Source organism: Calypte anna, chromosome 7 (assembly GCF_003957555.1).
Source record: "Calypte anna isolate BGI_N300 chromosome 7, bCalAnn1_v1.p, whole genome shotgun sequence".
In the NCBI taxonomy this organism is placed as follows: Eukaryota; Metazoa; Chordata; class Aves; order Apodiformes; family Trochilidae; genus Calypte; species Calypte anna.
The window spans coordinates 28,947,608-28,966,470 of record NC_044253.1 but is presented as its reverse complement, the minus strand read 5'-3'; the positions used below and the strand labels follow the sequence as shown (position 1 = coordinate 28,966,470).

Here is an 18,863-nt window from a genome sequence, read left to right as displayed (position 1 = left end):
CTTGTAATGACAATGATGTTCCTGAGGATTCGCCTCTCGGCTGTTAACAAAAAAAAAAAAAACAAAAAAAAAAAACCAAAAAAAAACAAAAAAAATCCCAACCAAACAAACAAACAAACAAAAAAAACACATTGGAAAGAAGGTAATTTTGGGCAGGAATTGCGGAGGAAAACCTTGACTGATTATTGTAATCATGTGTTGCCTGAATATGAAACGGGGGGAATGCAGTGGCCACGGAATGGTACAATAACCCCTGAAATATTGAGTCTTATGATGAGTTTCTTGCGGGAAACTGAGAAATGGGATTGGATTTGTTCTATTATCTGAAAGGAAAACCTGAGTGGCAAAAGGCTTGTGGATTGTTGGTGTTAAAAACCATGAAAGTAGAATGTGATAAATGCCCTGGTTGTAAAGAGCGTAAAATACGGTTCTCGGAGGAGGATGTGTCTTTGTTGGTCTCCCCGAGTGCGCCGCCGCTTCCACCTCCTGAGGCTCCCCCGGTAAATACGGCTAGGGTCCCTCTTCCTTCCCCATCCGAGGAGGGGATAGAGCAGGAGGATTGGGTTGATCAGCCGAGAACGCCGCTTGCGGAGCGGACTCGGAGAGGGAGGCTGGAGAAAGGAGGCGGTTTTTCGCAGCCTCAGTTGATGGCTCCGCTGCGAGGGGTAGTGGAAGCGGATGGAGGGAAGGTGATGATAAAGGTTCCTTTTTCACCGAATGATTTAATAATATGGAAACAATCGGCGGGGGCGTACAGGGAAAATCCTGAGAAAGTGGCTCGGGTTGTGAAAATGGTAATAAAAACTCAGAATCCTGATTGGAATGATTTGCAGATGTTGCTGGACACTATTATGGATTCTACAGAGAAGGAGAAAGGGCGCAGGCGGCGTCGGGGGGGGGGAGGCGCGGGCCTCTCCCTCCGGTCACCTCGCACGGGCGGGCGGCTGTCTGCGCGATCAATCGCCGGCCGGGCCGCCGTCTCCCCGCCCGGCGGCGGAGGCAACGGTCCGCGGGGCCGGCGCGGCTGGGGTGCCTCGCAGGCCGCGGCGGGCAGATGCCAGAAAGCCTGCCCGGGCCTTCGTCCCCCTAAATGGAGACTCGGGGAGCGCTCCGAAGCTCCCCGCTCCCGGAGCGCCCGCTCGGGCAGAGCTCGTCCCGCTCGGGTCGCCAGGGTTGACGTCGGGGCCGGTGGGGCCCGGCGCGGCGGCCGGGGAGGTCCCTGAAGGAGAGGTAGCGCTGGATTGAGGAAAGGCTTCGGGGGCTTTGGGAACCAGGGTACAGGGGGACGCGGAAGGTTAGGACCTAACCAGTGTGCCTTTTGTAAGGGACAGGGACATTGGAAAAATGAATGCCCACTTAATCAAGGAACCCCGATGGGCGGAGGCTTCCCGGGCAATGGAGCAAACGGAATGAATCCGTTCGCGGGAAGGCTAGTTACTCGGCAATGAATAAATTAAAGGGACCTCTAAGCGACTCTACAGTATTGGTTGTTGGGGTATCTGGGGAAGTTGAAGAAAGAACATTCCTGCGGCCACTCGATATAAAATTTGGGGGAAGGGAATTTGATCATCAATTTCTGTATATGCCAAACAACCCGGAGTCTCTACACGGGAGAGACTTGCTCTCAGTATTGCAGGCAAGAATAATTTTTGAAAAGGGTAGGGTAAAACTAGAAATACCAGAGGAAAACCTGGCAAAATTGTTTGTAATTAAAGAAGTAGGGAAGGGAGAGATACCACAGGAAATTGAACAAGCAGTCGTGCCATGGGTTTGGGAAACAGGGACCCCAGGCAAATCAAAAGCGGCAGTACCAGTGGTAGTGGAATTAAAAGAAGGGGCTCAACCGGTGAGGGTACGGCAATACCCCATCAGTTTGGAAGCTAGGAAGGGAATAGCCCCCATGGTAACTCAATTTTTAGGTTTAGGAATTTTGCAGGAGTGTGAATCTGAATTCAACACTCCTATCTTCCCGGTCAAAAAGCCTAATGGCAATTATAGGTTAGTACAGGACCTAAGGGCAATCAACTCTATCACCAAAGATATACATCCCGTGGTGGCAAATCCGTACACATTGTTAACATCTGTTTCTGAGAAATTTCAGTGGTTTACAGTAATCGATTTAAAGGATGCCTTCTTCTGCATACCCCTGGCGCCTGAAAGCAGGAATATCTTCGCATTTGAGTGGGAGAACCCTGACACGGGACGGAAGCACCAACTAACATGGACCAGGCTTCCCCAAGGATTTAAATCCTCGCCCACCATATTCGGTAACCAGCTGGCCAAGGAACTTGAGGAATGGAAGACTACCCAGGTAAAAGATTCGCCTTTCTCTTATGTGGTGTTGCAGTATGTGGATGATGTTTTCCTGGGTACCACAGAACAGGGTCTCTGCCTCAAATTAACCATTGCATTACTGAATATGCTGGGACAGGCTGGATACTGGGTATCCAGAGAAAAGGCACAGCTGGTCAAACAAAAGGTCATCTATTTAGGATGTGAGATTTCACAGGGAGTTCGTCGTTTGGGAGTAAATCGCATACAAGCCATATGTGCAATAACCAGGAACTAAGATCTTTTCTAGGAATGATCGGCTGGTGTCGACTGTGGATCCCCGACTTTGGGCTGACAGCCAAACCACTGTATGAGGTTGTGAAGGAACCGAGATTTAAGTGGGGACCCAGGGAAGATAAAGCGTTTCGGGAATTAAAACAGGCCCTCAAGGAAGCACCTGCCCTGGGCCTGCCGGATCTAACCAAGGACTTTCAACTGTATGTACATGAAAGGCAAAAGTTAGCCTTGGGGGTGCTCACTCAAAAATTGGGGTCTTGGAAAAGGCCGGTTGGGTACTTTTCTAAACAATTGGACTCAGTAAGTGGAGGATGGCCAGGATGCCTAAGAGCAGTGGCAGCCACAGTAATCCTGATCCAAGAAGCACGTAAGCTAACATTGGGCAAGCACATGACAGTTTATGTACCTCACATGGTCATAACAGTATTGGAACAAAAGGGGGGCCATTGGCTCTCATCAAGCAGAATGCTCCAGTACCAGGCCCAATTGAGGGAACAGGATGATGTGGAGCTGAAAATAACAAATCATCTTAACCCAGCAGAATTCCTCAGGTCCACCCAGGAAGAAGGAGAGCTGGAACATGACTGTGTAGAGGTAATCGAACAAGTGTACGCCAGCCGGAAGGACCTGAAGGATGAGCCACTGCCGGACCCTGATTGGGAACTGTTCACGGACGGGTCCAGCTTTGTGGAAAAAGGGGTCGTCAATCAAGCACAGGGAAGAGATAATTATGTTACTGGAAGCGATTTACAAACCATCGGCAGTTGCAGTGATGCACGTCAAAGGACATCGGAACGATCCAGGAAAAGAATTCCAGGGAAATCGACAAGCGGACCAAGTGGCAAAGCAGGTTGCCAGAGAGATATGGACCCAATTAGCTTTGCTACCGGCTCGGGGCAACCCTGCCGCTGCACACATGGAGGACAAACCACATTACTCGCCAGAGGACGAGAAGCTGGCTCGGATGTTGCAGCACGAAAGAACATCAAGGGTTGGTATGTGACCCCAACAGGACAGGTGATCCTGCCGGTAAGGATCATGAGGATAGTACTGGAAACTGAACACAATAAGTGTCACTGGGGTGCGGAGGCAATGGTAAAATTTTTGAAAAACGAAATATTCTCAAACCAGATGTTAACATTCATTGGCAAAAAGAGTAAACGCAATATGCCCGGTGTGTATCAAAAACAACCCAGTGATAAGAAGGCAGGTACAAATGGGTAAGTTGCAGGTAGGTCCCCAACCAGGAGATTATTGGCAAATAGACTTCTCTGAGCTACCAAAGGCTCAGGCATACAAATATCTGTTGGTGTATGTGTGTACATTTTCAGGATGGCCAGAAGCTTTCCCTTGCAGGACCAATCAGGCAAAAGAAGTGGTAAAAACACTTTTGAAAGAAATTATCCCTAGATTTGGAGTGCCGTTAGGGCTATCATCCGATAGGGGTCCTCATTTTACTGCGGGGGTCGTGCAGGAGATTTCTATAATATTAGGAATAACTTGGAATCTGCACACACCCTGGAGGCCCCAATCAAGTGGTAAGGTAGAGCGGATGAATCAAACATTGAAAAACCAAATTAAGAAAATATGCCAAGAAGCGAAAATCCAGTGGCCGCAGGCATTGCCTTTAGCTCTGTTAAGGATAAGGATAAGGATTAAGCCAAGGGAAAGGATAGGAGTAAGTCCGTACGAAATTTTGCACGGCAAACCATACCATGCTGCTACTTACCAGGGGGACCCTCATTTGGTGGGGGATCAGGTGATACTAAATTATGTATTGTCTCTGAGTAAGACTCTTACAGCACTCCGAGGAGCGTTGGAACCGACCGTTACCCCTGGAAAATCCGGCCCACGACATCCTTCCAGGAGACCAAGTCTACATAAGGAACTGGTCAGTGGAACCACTGAAGGAGACATGGGACGGTCCTCACCAGGCGATCATGACCACCTACACGGCCGTCAAGGTCGACGGAGTCGACAACTGGATTCACTACACCAGGGTCAAGAAGGTCCCCACGCAATGGTCGGTAGAGCCCTTGTCTCCAACAAAATTAGTGTTCAGAGGCAAACCATGAGAATATTGGTCTTTCTCAATTTAATTATAATCGCAGAAACTTTAGTAAAAATTAATGTACCTGAACCTTACCTGTCAATAGTAGAAGGAGCTGATGCTAATTTGACTTGTCTGTTTACTGATAATCAGAAAGCTGGATCCACTGAGGTAATAGCAAGATGGAAATGGGTAACAGGAGATAAGGTAATTATGGAAGGGGTAAAGACTACTTGGGATGAGTCACGCCAGGAAGGGACAACTATCCTGCAGATACCTAAAATAGCTAAGGAAAAAGAAGGAGAATATATATATGTATAGTGTTAATTCAGGAGAATTTTGGATATGCGGATGTACATATGAGCATTAAGCCTTCCACTAAACAGGAAAGGAGAGTAACTAGGCAAGCGATTGATGCCGAGGAATTAACAAAGGCTAGAAGTCAGGAAAATCTGGTAGTTGGTTTAATTAGGGACTTTGGTCTTATGCAAAATGTGACGGAAATCACAGCCTGTTTACCCCTACCCCAAGCAGCAGGTGACCCTATACCATGGGGAATAATACCAGTGACAGAGATGCCAGAATCTTTAAGAAATGTTTCCTGGACGTGTCAGTTGGTCCCTAAAATAGTAATGAAAGAAAAGGATGTGTGTAAAACGACTCGAACAATGACAGAGGTGGATTGTAAAGGAAAACCTAATTATTTTGGGTGGACACAAAATACTAGAAAGTGTATAGTCGATTACCCTGGAGATGAGGCGTGTGAAAAATTTACTATAACAACCAAATCCACAGAAAATGAAATGAGTTGTCAAAATGTTACTCAAAATTTAGATGCCTGGAAAGATTGGAAGACGGTATGGGGACCTAGTATTTTGGAACGTTATACCTATCTCGGAAAGATAAATTGGTGTATTCAATGGTCAGGGAATAGAAACCAATCGTACTACAGGGCATATATTACATCTACCTCCTCCAGACAGTTACATGCTCAAACGGAGGAATGGAAGTGTACAAAAGTATTTACATGTGACACCCCGAAAGAACAAATAGGGCTAGCACCAGTAAAAATGACACTAAAGTGGGGATGTGAATGTAGGGGATACAATCATACCATAAGTATAAAACAAGGGATGGAACCCATAGATTGTAGGCACACAACAGTTCACAGTCCTGGGAATTTAGTATGGGTTTTGGGACATGGCCAATGGACATCTCACCTACCATTAGATGGACTAACCACGCAAATTACTTTGGGTGTACCGACCCTGTGCCCATTTTGGAAAGAGTCAAAATCAACATCAAAAGAGATGAGAAAGAGACAGAGAAGAGATAGCAGTAGGGACCTGAATACTATAGGATTGGACGAAGATGGGTGGCATGAACCCTCGTCAGGGGTCAAATTTGGGTGGGTATTGGAGTCCTTATTTGCACCTATTTCCACTTATCGGAACAGGGAAATGTTGTACAAATTATTAGGACAAACAGAGCGGTTGGCAGCAGTGACGAAGAAAGGATTTAGGGATCTAAATCTACAACTACAAGCTACTACGAGGATGACTATACAGAATAGAATGGCCTTGGATATGATGTTATTAAAAGAACATGGTGTTTGTGGGTATCTGCATAACAAGGATGGACACTGTTGTGTACACATCCCAAATGTCACCCAGGAGGTAGAAAAGGATATTAGTCAATTGGAACAAATCGAGGACGAGGTTCACAATGTTCAAAAGGAGGCAGAACACAACTGGGTCGGAGCAGTATTTAGTGCATTAGGGATCCAGGTTTCTGGTTGGATATCATCAATTGTACAATATGGAATCATGATAATCATAATCGTTATGGTTGCTTTAGTACTATACAAGTGTCTTTTAGGAATGATTGCAAAAGAAACTCAACACACTCGAAGGGTAATGAAGGCAATAACTCGAAAAGAAGTAATATTACCAGAAGATGTATTGCCTCCACCTGCCTACCAAGAAGCCTAAGGGTTGAGCATCCTTGTGAAAAAGTCAAAGAATGCTCAAAAGGGGGGACTTGTTGCAAGTAGCGGAAGAAAATAGAAATTTAGAAGTAGTTATGCTAAGGTTTGGACTGGTCAAGCAGGCCGGAAAAACAGACCCTGGGAACGGGTCTTGGGAAACTAGCAAGGAATGTGCTGAGAAGAGGGGATCAATAATCAGAGGAATTAGCATATAGAACATGTAGGAAGAGTAAACTGACACTTTGTACTGAAGATAAGGGTTGGTGGTGGGAGTCAGTTAAACAATAGCTTAAGTTAAACAAGATTTGGGGTTTGGGGATGTCTGTCTGTTGTTATCTACATGATTTATGTAGTTGTTTGTGACCTGAACATATGTAATTCTGCACGATGTAAAAAGTATAAAAGCTAAACCAAAAATGAGGGTTTTTGGAATCCTGACTTGGGACGCTAGTCCTCAGGTTTCCCGGGCCCTGAATAAAGCACCGCATAAACTGACTCTGTTGGTTTGTGTCTTGACTACGGGCAACAATCTCACCATCCACACTTCTAATCCACACTTCCTGAGCTTATCCAGGAGGTTGCTATGGGAGACAGTGTCAAAAGCCCTGCTAAAGTAAAGGTAGACAACATCCACTGCTCCCCCTGCAGCTGCCCATTCAGTCACAGCATCATACAAGGCTATCAGATTACAAAAACACAGCTTCTCCTTGGTAAATCCATGCTTCCTACTCCTGATAAACTTTTCTTCCATGTGCTTAGAAATTACCTCCAGAATGAGCTGATCCATCACCTTTCCAGGGATGGAGGTGAGGCTGACTGGTCTGTAGTTTCCTAGATTTTCCTTCTACCCTTTTTGAAGTCATCACATCCATACAAATAATTAAACAAGAGCTCGTTATTTTTTCATAATGGAGGATTTTTAAAAATCTTAACTGGAAATCAACTTCAAAAGTAGATTATGTAACTCTGTGGCGTTACTAACATACTGAATGAAAGCTGAAAAAACCCTCACACTAACAAAATGTAGATTAACTGTAGAAATAGACAAAAGGCCACAGCAGCAGATCAAAGAGAGAGCAGCTTGGCAAGGTCTGATGGAGCATTACCATAATGAATTTTGTGAGTAAGCAGTGTCCTTGAAAAAAATTCTTTTGATCTCTTAAGAAGGCATTTACTATAATCAAAAAAGGGTTTACTTAGCAAAAAAAAAAAAAAAAAAAAAAAACAAAATAAATAAGGAATAGACTTATATAGGATTTAACTTTAACCCATTTCCAGCACCTACATAGTGATGTTTCATAGATTTCTAAGAGATTTGCCCTGAGTATCTAGCCTGGCCTTCTGAATTCCAGCCAAAAGAATTTCCTGTAGCAATTCCTGACTTGTATGCTCTAAGGGTAATTTCCTCCTGATTCCTTTCAGGATTAAGAGGGAAAGTGAGAGGCTAGGCAGACACTTCAGCTTGCCTGGATTAGAAGAAACCCAGCTCATCCAACAGCTGAGTTGGGAGCCATCTTAAGGCTTCCCCATAATACAGATGAGATTTAACCCTCCCTGCCCAAGGACAGACAGACAGGACTAAGATGGTCCCAGGCAGCCGAGTGAAATAGAAAAGCCAGACAGAAAGACTCCGTGGATCTGGATTTGCTGTTCCTACAACTGGCTGAATAAGGGCTGGGGCAGCACTGCTGCCAGAAGGGCCCATTCCCTCATCCCTATCTCTCTCCAGCCTGCAAGGAGAGACATCCCCATCCCCCCAGGTTTCTCTCAGGAAAAGCAGAAGCCATCAGCAGAGAAAGCCATCGCTTTGCAGGGGACTTCAAATTAGCAGAAGTCTTGGATTACAGTTGCCATGGGCAACAGATGGCTGGGCCTCTTCTTCCACCCGGCCTCCTCTGGGCTCTGCTTGGCTTGCGGCAAACAGTCAGAGCACAGCTTTTCTACAGCCAGAGTCCTAAAAACTGGAGGAAACTCGCCCAGTTCTGTTCAGATTTTGATCCAAGATTACTGGGCTCACGGAGCAGAGAGTTGCCTGTCTGAGCAGCCAGCTGCGTGCTGGTGCTGTCCCACGGGCCAGGCCAGGCACCAGCAGATCAAAGGGAGCTGTAAATGTCCTTGTAGCCAACACAGCCAAGGCACGGCACTAAGAATTGTTTGGAGCAGGAGTCTGCTCTTTTGAAATATCTTAATGAGTGCTGTTAAAGGGGTCCTGGTTGTTTTCAAGAGTGCAATTGAAACCTAAGGTGCTGAGATCTGGTAACCATCATCCCCAGAGCCCCTCTTGCTGCTGCCCTCCCAGCTCTGTCCGACACACGGCTGCCTGAGAGCAGAAGCCACAAGGCAGGTTGAGCACCCTGTGGGGTGGGAAGCCATCCAGCCTTATTAACTGAGAGTGACAAAGCCTTTAGTGCAGGAATAGAATATAATTAAAACGCCTTTTCATTGCAAAGCTGTTAGAGAGTGAGAAGGAGCCGGGCTTGAATATTATTTTTTTTCCTTCTTGTCCTACTTGCTTAGTGAGCTTGTGAAAAATGAAAAAGCTGAAGTTAAGAAAAATACTGAAAATTTGTAAACAAAATTATAGCAACCATAAATAAATGACAAAAGAACAATGACTACACATTATTTAAGGCACACAGACATCTGGTGCAAAAGGGAGGTATCCCTCATTTTGGAAAAGAAGGGAGTTATTCCAAGTGTGAAGACAACTGTTTACACAAGCACAGACAAGCCATACTTAATATGGCCATTGACTTTGGAAGATTCTATTTTCCAGTCTTAAGCTGCAGAAACTGCCAGAGCCATCTCAAATTGGCTAAGAGAGGCTTCAACAAGCTGGAAATCCCTTCCACCCTTGTGGGAATTCCTGAAAGGAGCTGAGCAGGCTGAAATATGCCAAAAAACAATGTTTGGCACAAGTAAGTAACTGTGGCTTCTGCTGCAAGAGTAATTTAAGACAGGCAGCAGCTGGGAAAGACTGTTTCTCATGGTAACCCTTTCCATGTGTCCTCCACACGGATGAAAAGTTAAAGAAACTCCTTTCAGAGAAGCAACTTTACAGTTCTTAAGCAATATTTAACTTTCATAAACCCTTTATTCTTGTTGTAAAGTAACAAGTAAAATAAGATACCACACCCCAAAGGCTCCAGAACTTTGAAGAGATGAGTTAAAGCTGAGACAGACACAATCCTTTACTCAGGAATCATACTGATTTTGCTACTTTTTAACAGCGTTGTTTGAAGTCAGAGAATGCAAAGCCACTCGGAGAGATTTTTATCTCCTACTCAAATAGTGGTAATGGAGCCTCCATCATCTGAGTGCCCCTATGACCTGATTTTTGGCTGCTTCTCTGAGATACTTCTGAATTCATATGCTTTTAATTTCTGGAAGAAAAAGTGTTTGGGAAAGAAAGTGAGTACGAAAAATATATCTGCAATCTGGGAGCTACAGTTAGTAGAAAGGAATTGTCTGTTTCTTATTTATATATACAAGCACACATTATGATGGTGAAGGACTCTAGATTCTCTGGGAGTTTTTTTATAGTGTAATGAAAAAAGCAGACTCCATAATCTTACAGTAAGACTTCTCACACATAGATTGTTGCTATTCACCCATGGAGGAGAAAGCACTGGGTTCTATACCATGCTTTTTCCCCTCTCCCAATAAGCCATGCCCAGAACCTTGTGCTACTGGCAAAAGGAAGATCTCCACAGCCCCTTCATCCAACATTTTAACCACACAGTTGAATGGTAGACTTGCATCTACCCAGCACTCTAAGAAGTATTTCTGGACAGAGCAGAGTCAAGTATCTAATATTTATGTCTGTTTTTCTTGATTGAAAACTGAGAGAAAAAGGGGGGACAATATGTGCTTGAAAATATTGTTTACTTTTAGTTAGCTGGTAATTCCACTTCCATCCAGAATATCTTCTGGTGTTCTGCAAACATTCACACTAGCTGCTTTATAGCTAAAAAAAAAAAAAAAAAAACCAATTTAAAAAAAATGCCCAAGCACGACATCTGTCTCTGTGTGTAGATGTATCATTTCCACAAGGAAATTTGTGAAAATTCCCATCATCTTTCTGAAGGAACTGTTCAAGCAAGCAGCTGAAAAAGGGGCTGAGAACTCTATGGAATTTCCATAAAACATTCAAGCACAGAGTTATGGTACAAGACTCTGCTCTCAAAGCAGAGCAGCAAACAGCAAGACAACAGCCATTTACTAGCACACTAGCAAACTGAAATGCAGTATTCTTAGGATCACTGAAATGGAAAATACACCTAAAAACAAACATTAAGATAACCTGTGCATCTTCAGATCTGAATCTCCTGGAGCTCATTGTATTTTACATTCCTTTCTCCCCAAATACAATCTATTTCCCCAGACTACTTGACAATGTGGGCAGGACTTACTACATAAGGTAGGTGTTTGTGGCATTTACAACATTAACAGGAAATTACTTACTGCTAAAGGGTTTTTAGTGGTGGCTATTAGATTGCTGCTACGTGGTAACTATGTGGTAACAACAGAAATGTTGTTCATATGCCATACAATCTGTGCACATTGCAACCTATAAAAGATTAATTATAAAGGCATGCTGCAACTTCATCACAAGGTAAAAAAAAACAACAAAAACTTGCTGTTATGATTGCCTGTTCTTTGTTGGCTACAGATTTTATGATAAGTATCAGATCTAAGATATAAAATTTCATTTATATATGTCAAAAAAATTCAACATTGCCTGGAAAAACTTTGCAGTCAGGAGAAGACACAGTAAATGCAAGGAGGAACATTTATGAAGTAGGTATCAGTGTATTGGCAACTACTCAACACAGAAGATGAGCTGAGAGTATTTTTCAGGACTGTGTTAAACACTGTGGGTACTAGAAAATAAGTTTTGAGTTTGCACTTCATGTTCATTTGCTTAATTCAGTACATTGATCTTATCTCTGGAATAGAATAATTTCACAGCAGAGAACTCTACCTTGTCCAAAACCCTTTCAGGTACATTTAATCTATTGCTTTGCCAACAGGCTCTAATAATTGATTTCTTAGGAAAGGGGCTGAAGCCACAGGTGCTCTGAAAAAAATCAGCACTAGGGTAAGGCCTCCTCTGCACTCCTTACATAAAAAGATAATTAAATAGTGGTTTGTTTTATGGTGTTTGCAATGAGAGCAGGATTGATGCCATAAAATTCAGTCACTGAAAGAACACTTAATACTTAATTTTTAGAAGGCAGGCATTCTTTATCTCAGTGCTGGATGCATGAGAGATAGTTCTCAAAGTTGTGTAGAACATGAGTGGCAACAGACATAACTAACATTCTACTAATAAATACATATGTATAAAACTCATTGTAATAACCATCAGATTTCCTGGAGGGGAGGGAATTTCCTTTTGTTAATCCCTTCTCTGACACATGAATAACATTTGGTGTCAAATCTAGGTGGTCTCAGCCAATTTCCATTTACAATACCCTTAGCTCCTTGAGTCTGCTGTCTATTTACGTGCAAAAGGCCTGGGCAGAGCTTAGATGAGCCCAAATCAATGTCATATTGTTTTGTGTCAGAAAAGAGGCTTCGGGAGTTACTCAAGCAGGGCTGGGCTACTGTTATCTCAATCCACAGGATGCTGGCTGACAGTTTTGTGGTTAGTCATTTACCCAAGAATGTGGGTTTCCTACAGCACATGGTTTCACAAACCAGAATTTCATTTCAGCATACATTATGTGAAGTAGACACGCAATTACAACAAAAAAACATGTTGAATTCCATAGCCATCAGTATGAAACCTGGTTTTGCTTAAGAGGATATGGATAAGAGGTGAGTCTCTTGGAAATAATGTGCAGAGGGAGCTCTCAGCCAATAACCAAAAGAATATGATTACATATAATATATAGAATATAACTATAACTGTTGTTTCCCAACAAAAACGTAGCTAGAACCCAGGCATATTGCAACAGGTCTGCGAGGGCAGGTCAGAATCAAAGCTTGACCACCTGAGTAATTCTCAAGTGTTGGCAACTGTCCACCTTAATGCTAACACCTTCTTACATCCTTAGGCCACAATAGAGTGAGTATACTGCTGCAGAAATCTTTCTAAGCATTGGAGATAACTTTGCCACTGTGGGAAAAGAGGTGCCAAGCAGCCTGCATTAAGACTGTCAAACTGGTAATCCAGCTCCATCTGGATCCTGAATGTTTTTCCATCATCATATAACAGTATAAGGTTCTTTGCCATCTGGCTTCTAAAGCAACTGCTGTCATACAAGCAGCACCCAGCTGGTCCAGGGTCAGGATTAATTTGTTATTGGGAGATCTCCATTTTTAGGTGCCCAGCTTGATTAATTTTCCTTGCTGACTTCTTATCAAAGGGAGCTTTGAGCACTTGTTAGTAAGATACTGGCAAATTTTGGCAAACCCTCTACTGGTACTCTGGGCCCAGGGTCAGTGTTGCAGCAGCAAGCTGGAGCTGGAATAGGAATTCTTACAGCACCTAGGCTTGGGGCTACTGTATACACTCATCTTATGGGCTTATTAGGAACTCAAGCACTGTTGTCTTTCTTCTAGTTTTCATTGGTGGCTTTAGAGAAAGGAATATAAACCAGAAAAAAGGACCTTCTTTAAATGCATTACATTTGGGTTATAGCTGTGAAAGTATCGATAACTAATCAGTACTTCTGAAAACTTTTGTCTGTTTGATTTCATCTTTTGGCTGTCATCAGTCCTTCCACAGTCTCAGTATTGTCTACCCTTTTCCCTGAGCTTTCCCCTGAACATATCTGGCTCAAAGGTGTATGAGAGGAACTCGATGAATTGTAATGAAGACAACTCAACTTTAATGAAAGTCTCCTTGGCCCAAGGAAACTGTGAGGTGGAGCAGTATCACAAGCACTCAGTGAACAAGCACAAGTGCTAAAAGAGCCATTAGCTCCAGCTACTGGAACACTTAATTTCTCATTTTTTATTCTTATTTCTTTTCAAGTCATTTGTAATAAAGCTGCAGCCTGAAGTGGAAGAACTCACCTTAGCTGAAAAGCTTCACTGAAAGGCAGCAAATTGCACTGTAGCAGAATATCAACCTTATCTAAGATTCATGGAATAAATTATACATATTGCATTGCCTTAAAAATGAAACCAGGTGAAATATTACTGTAATTTAAAAATCTAAGTGGATTTGTAAAGTGAGATTTAAAATTTAAAACTATTTAAATATTGAGCCGATTGGAAAAAATATTTTTGAGAAATGGTATTCAATAGGAAAATAATCTCCATTCAGAGAAAAGACAGCCCCAAATTAATTTTGTCAGAAGAAAAAACCATAAAGAAACCTATTCACTGGGCAACTTCCATCAAGGAAAGTGCATGAAAACCACAGTCACCCAAACGTGTTAATGTTCCTTACTGCAAATTTATGCTGAATTAGGAATTTAAGGGAATGCAAGGTCTACACGATGATAAGAGAGGCATTTTAGGCAACGTTGACCGTGCTAATTGTGTTTGATTTATTTATTTTTAAGAAACAAAAGCAAACAATTACTGTTGGTAGCTAATGCATGACTTTGTGTATTTTTAAAAGCACAAATCACAGTGGTGACCAGATCCCAGCCACATGATGGCTGATGCCTGTTCTCAATTGAAGTGGTATTTTAGCCCACATCCTCCAGCAATCATTACCTCTTGTCATAACAAAAGAGACACCTCTGTGAGCATGTCAGATTCTATCCTTGATCTGCTAGTTAGCTGACCAGATCAAGGACCAAACTGGTAAGATGTTATTTCTTACTAACATGGTATACACGAGTCTGTATATAACATGGCTACCAGAGTCTCATTTTACCTCTCCCCTCTGTGCAGTAATTTATAGGTGTATTTTTCCTGCTTAATAATTACTGACCATCTTGCTGCTCACATAACAGCATTGTCTGACTCTGGTAAGGATGGTGGTAGAATGTTTTGGCTAGCAGAACAGAGATTTGCCCGAATACATTAGTGAGGTCATCTTGAAACTGATCTGAAATCATGCTTTGGTTTTAATAGCAGCATTACTCAGTGTGCTTCATATACTATGTATGCTCCAGACAAATATGTAATAAAGAAGGCTGGTGAAGTTAAGCAGGCAGGTGGCTGAAATGCTCCTTGTGAGATGGATTGGTAAATGGATAGCTAAGGACAATGATGGGTATTCCAAAATGTAGAGAAAAGGGTAGTTGATTGAAAGTTTAGATAGAGAATGAAAGGTATTATAAAAAGAAATATGGGATAATATAAACAGAGCCCCTAATCCAGCAGAGTGCAAATCCTTTTTCTTAATTGGTTTAGAAACTGTGGGCTGTAATGTGAGACAGAGGGCTCTCAGCTGCTTTTCCTCTTTGCTGTCTGGAATCACATTAAGTGAGAAACTATAGCAGAGCTGGCAGTTCCTTCTCTGTAGGGGCACTTGAAGCTAATCTGCTATTGAGACTAATACAATTACATGGGATTATAGGATTGCCACTGATACACAGATTAGGGAAATCCCAGAGGGAATTGCATCCTGGAATATTACAAAGAGGGTAAATATACCAAGGCCTCAATTACCCAGAAGTCAAGGGGTAAAACCATAGTTGGATTTGGGTTACATTTTGGATTTGTTGTTTCCCAAACTCTTGCAAAATACCACTCGAACTCATACACAAGGATCTCCACCCAGCAGCAAGAAAATAATTCAAGAGAATTTAAAATACCCTGTTTACTCCACACACAATGCTCCAGTGTTGTACTGAACAATATGAGATCAGAGACAAAAATGTGCATTTCAAATTGCTCTCCTGCAAAAGTACCACTTCAATGTAGTAGTTTGAAATGAAGGCACAACCTAGATTCAGATTTCATACAGTCCTTGCTTTCTCCCTTCCTGTGCATGCACAACATGAAAAGACACCACCCCTAAACAGAATGATGTCTCTTGGGTGGGTTCTGAATACCCATAAATACCACAGTTGTGAGCCCAGTCCTTACCTCAGTTTATGGCTTTACTTTGTGCTCCCAGAACACTGAGCTGGGTTAATACAGCTTAGTATAAATGTATATACTATAGGCACTGAGCTGACACTCCTGCTACCAACTTTTAGTGAATTACACTCTTAATAGCAGCATAAGTTGTCTAAATGCAAATGTCTTAATTTTTTGAATTGTCTTAATGCAAGTGTCTTAATTTTGAAGCTGATTAATACCAGCTCACCACGAGTCATGTAAAAGGTCTGCATTAGTTTAACCAATCAACTGGCTAAAGTTACTGGGCCATATTTCACATTTAACTCTTTACGTTTATAGGTTTCATACATATTATTCTTCCCTGTCTCGTTGGCAACAAAATGATAGCAGGGTGTGGGGTTCCATTCAGCAGAATGGTCTTTATCTCAAACAAGAGTGGGCAAGTGGAATGTTGTACATAGGTTCTTGGTAAGCACAGTGACAAAATCAGGTGAGGGGGCTCGCCCAGCTAAAGGCAGCAGTGAGCTGATGCCCCTGGCCAACTTGGCTGGAAAAGGGCCAGTCCAGACAACAACTCTGGTGTGCTTACAATGGAGCAAGAAAAACATTCCCTGAGTATTAATCTGCCATGGGAGAGGTGGGAAACTCTAGGGGTATATAAGGAACACCTCTGTGTACATTCTTCAGCCACCTAGGACCAGACTGCTGGCCTGCCTAGGGCAGGTCCACCACCCCAGGAAGAAGGATCATCGAGATGTCATGGGATCCTCAGGTGTTGATGCTCTTATCTCTCTCTCCCTCTCTTTCAGACTTGCCACATCTTTACCAGGTCATTTCATAATGCTGCCCACCAAACAACATTTTTTAGTTTCACCCCACCCTTTGTGGTTGGACTTTGTTCTTGAGGAATCTGAATATTAAGTTACATCGACCACAGGGTGGATTGTAACACATGGTATTTACATTATCCCTATTCCCAGCTACAGGACAAACACCTCCAATTCTGTTGAACAACATTTGCTTCCATGACAATAGTAAATAGAGATCTTCAACAAGGCCTCCCACCTCCTGTTCTAAGTTTGGTCTACGTATCTTAATAGGATATTCCCAGCTCCTGAGTTCTAGAGTCAGAATTTAACCTGAAATATACAGGTGAACTATGATTATCCCATAGCAGTGACTCATGGCAAAGCTAGGAATAAAATTTGACTGACAGAAAAAACAGTGCTTAAAGGACAACACTGCTGTAATCCAGATCTGGCAGCTGAATTTTAATTTCATTCAGGGAACAACCTGAATTTCCTAAAGAAAATACACTGCTTTCCAGCTACTACAAACTGGGGAAAGAGGTTTCAGGACACAGTTCTGAGAAGTAATTCACTGATGAAGGAGAAAATGAGACAAATTCTTTGAAGTGAGTGCTAATCAAATCATGGCCCCTACATGAATAAGTCAAGGGCTCTCTGCATTCTAGACATCTGCTCCCAGGTTTGATTGGAGGTTTGCAACAAGGTCAAAAATTGGCCTCTCTGTAGCAATTCTATTGTTTATTAGTTGGTTACCTCACTATTGACAACTCAGAAGGAAAATGGCTTCCCCTTCTTGGACTGCTGTTTTCCATTCTCTTTTTTGTTTGTTTTTTCCTTTTTCTTTAAGAGGGCTTTTCCCTCTGATCTTCAATTTTTTTCTCTTTACAAAGACTCCCAGCCACTAAAGTAACCAGTTTCTGCCGGGGCTAAGACTACATTGTAAAGCTGATGAATTAATGCCCTACCATACTAAATGCAGAGGGAATTTTAGCTCAAATACAGGTCAGACTGCCTGCACATTCAGAAAAAGCTTTGGTCTCCAAATCCTCCCTTTTTTTTTCCTTGCTACATTATGTGACTCATTGCAAAATAACACCTCTATAGATCTGGGGTTGAAAACACAGTATATGAATAAAATTTATACTACCCTTTTTTAGCAACTAGAGAGCTATAATTTATTTTTATTAGTAGGAAAGCTCAGGTTCTGAAAGCACTCTCTCTGGTAGACAGGGCATCTAAATTTACTCAGCAAACTAAGATTCTGTACCCCAAAATTAGATGAAATTTATAATAGCTTCAATAAGTCTTTGTTTTGAGTACTGAATTTTAAAAAGGGGGCTGAGTGGGTGAAAACAGAGAACATGAGTCTACCAAGGACCTTGAACATCTAACTAACTTAAAAGTGTGGTGGAAACATCAGACAGCAAGTCCAGACTGTGCATGTAGAAACCTTTTTGTGTGATAGGAATGGATACAGCTTCCCATCTGGCTGGGTGCTGGGGGCAGGGAAACGCAGGTGCAGCAGGGAATGTAAAAGGCAGTTCATGTGCAGTATGAAACCAGTGCTGCACAAAGCACTTTAAAGTGGAACAAGTGACAGAGCAGAGCTTACTGAAGAATTTTTTTTGAGAGAAAGTGCAGTGTGGAAGGAGAGACCTAGGGGACAGTGAAAAGCAGCCCTAGGAAACAGAAGTCAGAGAAAAGAGACTGCCATGCAGAGAGCTGTGGATGCAGACTGTCAAAAGAGGACCATGTAGAAATGAGGCCATCAGTTTTAGGTGTATGTGAAGTCTGGATGGGTGCCACAGACCTGTTTATTTATAAACTATAATCTGTACTGGTGCAGTGCTTAAACAATTACAAGCAAAGGTGGCAAAGCTTTACTGCTGAAGCCCTGCAGAGTGTTATATCTAGTGCCTCTCTCCCAGGTCTGCTACAAGGTGCCTTGCTGTAAACCTATCATCAACAAAATGTAGCCCACAACAAACCTTGTGCAAAGGCCAGTGGATTGGATTTCACCCCTCACAGGAGATGAAATAGTGCTCCAGCCTGCAATTGCCTTGAAATCAGGTAGGCAGAAGAGATAATTTTATTTTTAGGTAGCAATACTTTCAAGTGGCATGCAGGGAACTTGAATACATTATCCATCACAGCACATCCAGGAATCACCTGCAGTAAGTAAATCCACGTACCCACATATTTGCCTGGGCAGATTTGTGGGATCCATCACAAAGCTGAACACAGCTGCATGTGTAGGAGAGTGTGTGGGATTCAGAAAATGAATGAGTTTGAAGTAGTACAGGACAGATTATTTCTCACTATATCTACATTATATATATCTAAGCAAGAGATTGTAGATGCTATGAGGTATACTGTGGAGGGAAGCTAACTCAATAGCCTTTCTTTCTGAGACCTTCATTGTACAACTTCTAATTGCAATGCAATTGAAATAGAATTACTTGTAGTAACATGG

The 18,863-nt window shown here is 42.5% G+C and overlaps 1 long non-coding RNA gene across 1 annotated transcript; it reads left to right on the top strand.

Annotated features, from left to right (window-relative positions):
- The first annotated feature begins 976 nt into the window (after positions 1-976).
- Positions 977-17,735, top strand: LOC115598592. Its single transcript, XR_003987760.1, has 3 exons — positions 977-1,178; positions 3,266-3,270; positions 17,725-17,735. It is a non-coding gene; the product is annotated as an uncharacterized LOC115598592 (long non-coding RNA).
- The last annotated feature ends 1,128 nt before the right edge of the window (positions 17,736-18,863 follow it).